The sequence below is a fragment of the Papilio xuthus genome, unplaced genomic scaffold (assembly GCF_000836235.2).
Source record: "Papilio xuthus unplaced genomic scaffold, Pxut_1.1 DF825928.1, whole genome shotgun sequence".
NCBI lineage: Eukaryota > Metazoa > Arthropoda > Insecta > Lepidoptera > Papilionidae > Papilio > Papilio xuthus.
The window spans coordinates 8,328,008-8,336,396 of NW_013532721.1; positions in this window are offsets into that span (position 1 = coordinate 8,328,008).

The window sequence follows — 8,389 nt, forward strand, 5'->3', positions numbered from 1 at the left end:
TACTTAATGCATTCTGATGTCCCAATTTTGGTTTTCATTTGTTTAAATACAATTTTTTCTAGAACACACCTATAGGTATAAATCAACTTGGGTATAAAAGCACGAATACCGGAACAATACTCAAACATATTTTGCAACACGCTGTAATTTTTTTCGTTGATAAAAACAATAATTTACAAAACATTCTATATTGAAATTATAATTTGATCAAACAGTTTTGTCACAAAACAATATTTTCTGAGTGTGTGTGTGCGTGACTATGAGATAATCTGTTGCTGGTTGTGATCTATGTATAATGAAGAATAACAAATTACACAATAATATTAATGTAATGTTTACGAACGTCGCGTCACGTCACATGTAACGGGTTGTTAATTTCGCCGGCAATATAACTGATACGATCACATTTTAGTAACTTAATTATAAATCAATATGACTATATTTCAAATAAACTCGACGTAAACATTAAAAAATGTTGACAGTTTCATTTGGTTTGTGGAGGAGGGGCGTGAGGTTGTATCGCGCAAGGTTTCCGAGACGATTCCTCGTTACAACGCCGGTACATTTCAAGCTTAATTACATTGAAACTGATTTGTTTACATCGATGCGATGGAAACTTGAATTAATATATTTTGTTATACGAATCCGATCGGCATCAAGTTTATGATTATGAAATTAAAAGCTAAGGACAAAAAATAGAAAGGAATAAAGAGAACATTTTTATAAGCTAGTTTACGATTTTCAAACCACTACTTAGGTTTACTATTACGCATATTTTTTAAACTTAAACTTTAATCTTTTACAATATATGCAAAGCCTAACAAAACTATAAGCCTAAGGAGGTAAATTGTCGGATAATCAAACACTTATAAAGTGTTTAGGAATCCTACATAACCTGTTAATTTTACGCACCTACATACAAAGACATGAAAGTAAAAAAAACAATATGAAAAATAAATTGACACAGACTAAAAAATATAGAAGCAACTCGCAACAATTTCTCACAGTATCTTAAACACATCAAAACATAGGTAAATAGCATGTGTACGCTCGTATGCGAGCTCACTCAACTCAAATCGGCTAATAAATAAATAAACATATAAGTGATTACTGGCGACCGCCAGCGAACTGCAAAAAGACTGAAAAAAAAGCTCCGCGAAAGCCGTACAACTCAATTTTGGAGGCACAGCGCGGTGGATATAAAGTGGAAAAAAACATTGCGTTCGCCTTTATTCGTGTGCGGTCAACGGTATTTTAATATACATTTTTGAATTTATTATTTCAACACATAAATGTAATTAACGTATATCGATTTAGTCTTTGCATTTTCATATATGACATGACCAAGAATACGACAGTTATTCTACTTATAGAATAGGTATATCGCTTGTTTGTAGCTACATTGTTTCATGTTTCTATGTATTATACATTGCTTAACTTACATGACTAAAGTATATGTAAAGCCATATTGTAAGGTTGAAAAAAATGTATTGTTGTCTCGTCTCATCAACCAACCAAAAAATTATATTTTTACATACATAAAATAATTCAACAAATTAATCAAAAATATGTTCGAAAGTGCACTGCAATAAAGGCCCATTGCGAGGCTGCGCGCGCCTCCAGATTACAGAACATCGGCGCGCGCTGCGGTGGTCCGCGCCCCGCGCCCCGCACTCCGCACCCCGCGCCAAGCACCCCGCATCCCACACCCCGCACCCCGCACACACCTAACAAGCCTAAGGGAGCCCGATTAATTTGCGAGTACCCCACGCATGTATACGATGTGCGAGTGACCGACGCCACGCAAACAACACGCTCGTATTTGCTTCACGCCAATCTCACTGTTTTGTTTACACATTGACTTATGTACACATTGAGTTATGTCATAGTCATTGTAAATCATGAAGGTAATAAACATTATAGAGCTTTATAGAAGGACTAAACATTTGGAGCCTAAAACTCCATTATGTGGAATAGTTGATACATGTGTATAATACAAGGTAAAAGTAATGTTCTGATATAAAACATATTTAGCGTCATTTATGCACGGGATACAATCGGGTTCGCCAAACTTGCAAGCGTCTAACCATGCGCCCGTTTTTCGGCACAACTCATTTGGACAAAGTAACGGGAATGAATCCCAGCTCTCCGCATTTGGAGTTCGGTATCGGCTGCGGCAAGCGCTTGCTAACTTCATTTTTTGTACTAACAGAACTTAAAGTTTTGAAGAGTACAAACGACGTAACAGTGACAGTGTATTATATGAAATCTATATATAAAGATTATAAGAAATATTAATAAAGTTGAAAGAAGATTTTTATTTTGTATCTAAAATTAAGGAGATGCTTTCTTCTTGTCTCGACGCTAAGTTTAGTAACATTACTTATCGTATTTTCCTTTTAGGTGAACTTATTCACGCAAAACTTGGTTTGAACTAAAAATTTGTTGCAGAATTTATCCGTCGGTACTTGATTCAATTCTCAGATGTTGCAGTTAAATTTATTTAATGTTCCTTTAGTTTGTACTCATAGAAAAAACACTAAATACCTGAATCATATAAACCAACAAAAAGTTGTTACTCGAATATGCTATTGCCATACACCGAAGGAGCGCAAAAAATTAAAAAAAAAAATTATCATACACCCACTTTGCCGTTTCCCACATTACGTCGTAGTAAATTCGTGACTCCCGACAAACGTCGGTCCGCCCAAAGGTCCGCCGTCAATGACACCTCGGGGCGTCCGGACGTGTCATTGTGGGCTCGAGACGCGCTCAATAGTTCCAGCAATGGTTACCCTCTTATTGACTAATCTCCTCAACCGTACTCCAGACACGTCTCAGTTTGTTTTATGTTATTGCTGTCGTTTACATTAACAGAATTCATGGTTAAATAATAAATCTGTTGTTACTGTTGATCCTGCTCACATTTCTTTTAAGCTAATTTAATTTTCAAGTTGAAATGTAAAATTCTCTGACATTCTAGAGTAGAGCTGAAGGATGGCACCATACTCCAGTGCGACCTATACGCTTCATTCGATGCAAATTCACACATTGACCCGCTTAACACCTTACTTAAGTTACACGCGGAAGCGATAACTCCATTTTAAAAGATTTTGCACAGTCAGAGGATTCTTTTTCATATAACATTTTATTGAACTTTTAAAAAAATGAAATACATTTTTTTTAGAATAAGAATATTAATTATATTTGTGGCTGTAAAAAAAATAATAAGTAAATTAATGTATTAGCAAGGATTTTCATTAAATTATACTCGAAGAATTATACATTTATTAAAATTCATCGAATGTCCTATGACTTGCGCCAAAATTCCCGAGGAATTCAAAGAATGCGACATTTTACTTCTCTCTTAAGGGATGTTGGCAGATGAAAGATCGAAACTATTGTTTAAAATGAAATAGTTAAACAAATTGTACAAAAACATATTCATACGTTCTTAGTGAACAAGCAGGACCCATGAAATTGTTGATGATGATGAGGAAGGTTTTACGTATTAACAGAAATAATTGAAAGATATATCAACTGCACTAAACAACTATCAATTGATTGCTTGATTCCTTTACTTTTGGGTTTTATATTGTCAGCAGATGCACTTCATTGTGTTATATTTTAGCTTCTAATGAGATCTAAGTTATTAACGTAATACCTATTAATTCCATCATCAATTTAATGGTTATTTATTTAAAATAGTGTCTCGGTGTACTGGGGCATGCTGTATTGATAAAGATCGTAATAGCACCGCGTGACGGCCGACATCGCCTGCAAAATAAACTTAAATATGATATTACAATGTTAATCTGCACACGCGAAAGAATCCGCAGCAATTAGGATGCAAATTTGATGTCTTTAATTGGTACGAAGCGAACCATGACATATAAGGGACCCAATAATTGTAACCAGGACAATGTTTTAATAATATTAACTTATGATATTTATTAACGCAAAACATTATTTCAAATTGAGTTCGAAACTTCGTCTTAATTTTGGTTGTTAGTGGATAAAGAAATACAGCGAAAGTAGCAACATTTTTAACAATACAGATTTTGCCTTGTGATATTGCATTGACATAGACCTTGCTTTAAAAATCCTTTAATTTTATTAATGAATGACGGTAATTGATAGAAACAGAAAAATCACACTCAGATTGAGAATAATTTACTATACAAACATTACTTCACACCACCTATCAAATAGTCTTATCACAGCAGCTCGCCATATTACTCTTTGTATTTATTTTGCCGCACTTCCCACAACACAGACAAAGAAAATATCGTTACTGGTAAACGCGGACATTGCATAATGCATCTTAACTAGACCACTAAGAATATAATATGGCTTATGCTACGCTTAGCACAGGTAGTACGTACTAGCTTCGTGACGTAGAGATCGTCGTATAATAACAAAAACAGCCTGGCGACATAAATAAACTATGCAAAGCGGGAGAAGCGACGCCCGATGGATTAATCTCGCGGAATCTGAGTTCCCACGGTACCCGCCAAGTGTTGCGCCAACAACTTCTTGTCCCATCGACTATCGAATATAGATATTGATTTTTTATTGATTTTGGTATTCGAAGTCGTATTCTGCATTTACTAAAAATAACATTTCAAATAGATTCGACAAGGTAATCAAACTTAGAATCTTGTGAGGACAGTTATATTTGTGAGATTTAAACTGGTTTTTATATTTAAAACAATACAATTTATTGGTAATACATAAATTACAAACTTTATTTAAAATTGTAATTCACTTGTACTACAGTAATTTTTTTCGTAACAATCCGTCAAAGATCCACCGATTAAATTCAACAAATTATAACATCACTTTTATCAAAACAGTTAAAATATCTAACTAGGACAAATAAAAATATATCTTCAAAATACAAAGATATCGAAAGGTAGATTCAGCACGTCACTAGCGCCACTCTATTTACGCACACCAGTGTAAATTGTTCGGGCGACACTCCGCGGGCTGGGCGCTGGGTGGTCGCTGCGAGACTGGACCGCCCGCCACTTTGCATTTCGCCTAAATCGAACATTTTACGACCACGTAACTCCGTGACTGTTCTTCATTTTAATTGTGCATTGATGCATTATTTAAATACTTCATGTTTGTTTTAATAACTTAATTAACTAAGTGCCATTTAAAATTAACACAAGCTTTAGGCTAAATTTTGTAAAATGTAAATAAAGTACGATTTTACTGTAATTACTTAAGGAAGCCGTTTCGCTCAGTATTTTCGCATATTGTTATCAATAAGTAATATAGCTATAGCCTCAGCAAATTGCTGTGTATGTAATAATTACGCTGGTTGCAGCCCCATTGTCCGTCGCTGGCTATCAGCCGACATCTGCCCCATACGTGAAGCGTGGCGTCTGCGCACCAAATTGCCGCAGATGCTATCACACGCTATCGTAAATCCCAACTCATTTGCAACGAAACGATTCAATGTTAACCATTCTAGCTAATGTTTTTATTAACAATTTTAACTATATTTTACTAAATTATCCTTCTAGCATTTTTTTAATTCGGTCCTTTTCGAGCGTTATTTTCATAGAGACCAATAATCTCAGTTAAATGTGAGTAGTAAATAATTGTCACTTTCATGTTATCGATATCGACAAACCTTATTTCTAAGAGCAATTCGAAAGAAGTAATAATCATTTAACTAAAAGATTAAAAAATATGTACCAATCGTTGTGATATTTATAGCTTAATATTTACTTATAGTAGGGAGTTATAAACTCTATTAAGATTCTACTTTTGTACATCTACCACAAAGCAACGTGTCTTTTTACGCGTTTGTTTGATGTTGCAGCATTCTATATGTTTATTTCCTGCTGCCCCAAAAAATGTCTCCTTTATCGACAGTTTGACGATAGCAATTCGCTGAAACATATTATACATGAAATTATGGCGTCCGGTTTTTCAGTCCATTAATAAAATCTGAACAAGTCTCTAACAAATACCATAAAATATAAAAATATCTGCTAAAATTTAATTTCGTAATTGTTACTTTGCTTTTATATTAATGTCTTTTTAGAACTTTCTTATGCTAGTTTAACGCAAGGGTAGTGACAATAAGGTACAGCGTAATATAGTGTGTGCTGTCCTCGTGTGAAAAAGGCATTGTGCTTGCTAGAAAAGCAGTGGTGTCTGAGGGCTATCTTGATGGCCGCCACGGTGGGTGCTCCCGCCTTCCGCTGTGAACGTCGCCGGCGCGTTGCCATGGCGACCGCGAGCGTGGCGGTGCTCGCGATGCGTGGCGTCCGACTGCAAACTGCAAACAATATAACGTATACACATCAATATTTATTTAATAAGGCATCCTTTCGACTGTGTTTATCCGTTTCCACTGTCGAAACATGTTATCCTTATTATAAACGAAAGACATCACACCTCATTAGTTAGTAGCGAAGTTCTGAGAGGTGAGATACTCTTAATAACTATAACTTAGATTAAAAAAGTAAAGGAATGTAAAATTTGTGTATAAAAAGTTTCTAAGTCTCTGCCTACCACCATGGATGTCAGGCGCATGTGTATCGTAACGTGAAGGAGCAAAACGTAAAATGCACTGATTTGGCTCCCACGCAGCCAATCTGCATTTCGTCGAGTTTTGTTTTTATTTGCATTCTATTGTCGTTTTTCAAAATCTTTATTGTTAACGCGCCGCCGCCGCCGACTGACCAGTCGCAAATGATCTGCCCGTTACGAGGTGGACTTTATAACGCTTTTATTTGTGAACGATTTTTATTATAAAATTATTCAAAGAAATATTTGACGACTTCATCTAAATTTGTTTTTACAAATTTTGTTCTGAAGTAATATTTTATTAACAAATACAGTTTTGGTTAAAACTTTGCTTATGCCAACTTAATCGTTTATAAAATGTATAATTATTATGAAACAGCAGCATTAAGCCGCTATAAATTGCAATTTAAGGCAGACATGACGTGAAAAGGGTTTAAAGATCAAGCGAGATTTGAAAAATATGTCCTAATTATTGCACACCTCGCCACCGGCGTTGCGAAAACAGGGTCAACTGGTCACAGGGGCCCGCTCTATAAATTCTCCAGAATTTATTAGAATGCAACAAAGAAGTATTTTAATTAAGGTCCCGCACATTGGATGGCTTGCGCCGCCGCGCTTGTCCTCACCCAAATATATTTCACGTGCTCTTTTTTTCGAATTCCGATGACGTCAGTATATTGTCTACAGATCGGTAAATAGTTATCTCGTATGTACAAGGTCTCTTGCATTTTGACTCTTATAATCTTGTAGTTTACTATTATAGATCTCGAGTAAAAATTATTAGAGATTATACATAGGATGTTTCAAAAGTATTCAAAGAAATAAATAAAACAGTGATGTTTTTCGAATGTAAGTTTCTTCAGCATTCGTTGATGGTTAAAAAGATAAAGGAACAATAATATTGGCGAGAGAACAGACCACACACCATTAGCACAGAACATTGGCAGTCCACACAGCAATGAGTATTAAAATCTTAAATGTCGATCAGAGCTGATCGGTGAAATGTTCGATTAAAATCGCTCTAAAATATTGATGACCGCCCTTGCGTTAAAGATTGCGCAAAACACAAGCTATAAGCGATATACTGCTAAGATATTATAAAAAGGTAAGTAAAGAAAATATTTCAATTCATTCTCTTACTGAAATCCCGTTCGTAACTCTTTTGGATGATTTTATAAAAGCAACCTTGAAGCGTTCAGTATATCGTTTGCCTGTTTACTCAATTATGTATAGTTGAAAGACTTAACGCCACTATTTTAAAATTGGAAACGTTAGTCGATTGTTTTGCAAAAATATAACCAGCTAATATAATAAATATCTTGTTGTGGGCAGCGGTCCTGCGAAACCGCCGGGGGCTGCGCGGCCACCCGCCGAATTTAAAATAACATCTTTTGGTATTATTCTATATTCACTGACTCGAATTAACCATAACGTTCGTTGTGTACTGATAAAGGTTGTCGTACGTCTGCTCATTCCGTAACATCAGTAAAAGACGTTTAAATTACTGATGTGTTATAAATGATGTCATAGCGTATGACAGGCTAGCTTTATTTAGTATATCTGTACCCGAGACTCCTTCCACACGGAATTTAAGAAGTAAAACTTAATTAATAGCCTACATGTTCTTTCCGACTATGTTCTATATATATGCCAAATTTCAGCTAGATCCATGCAGCTATTCTAGAGCCTAGATCTTCTGATAAACATCTAATCATCCTTACATCCATCCAAACACTGCATTTATAATATAAGTAAGCTTTAAATGCAACAGTTATGTTTTATTGCATTCGAGTAGCGCGTGGTACAGAAAGGCGAAAATACGTCAGTGTCACGTGGTCAG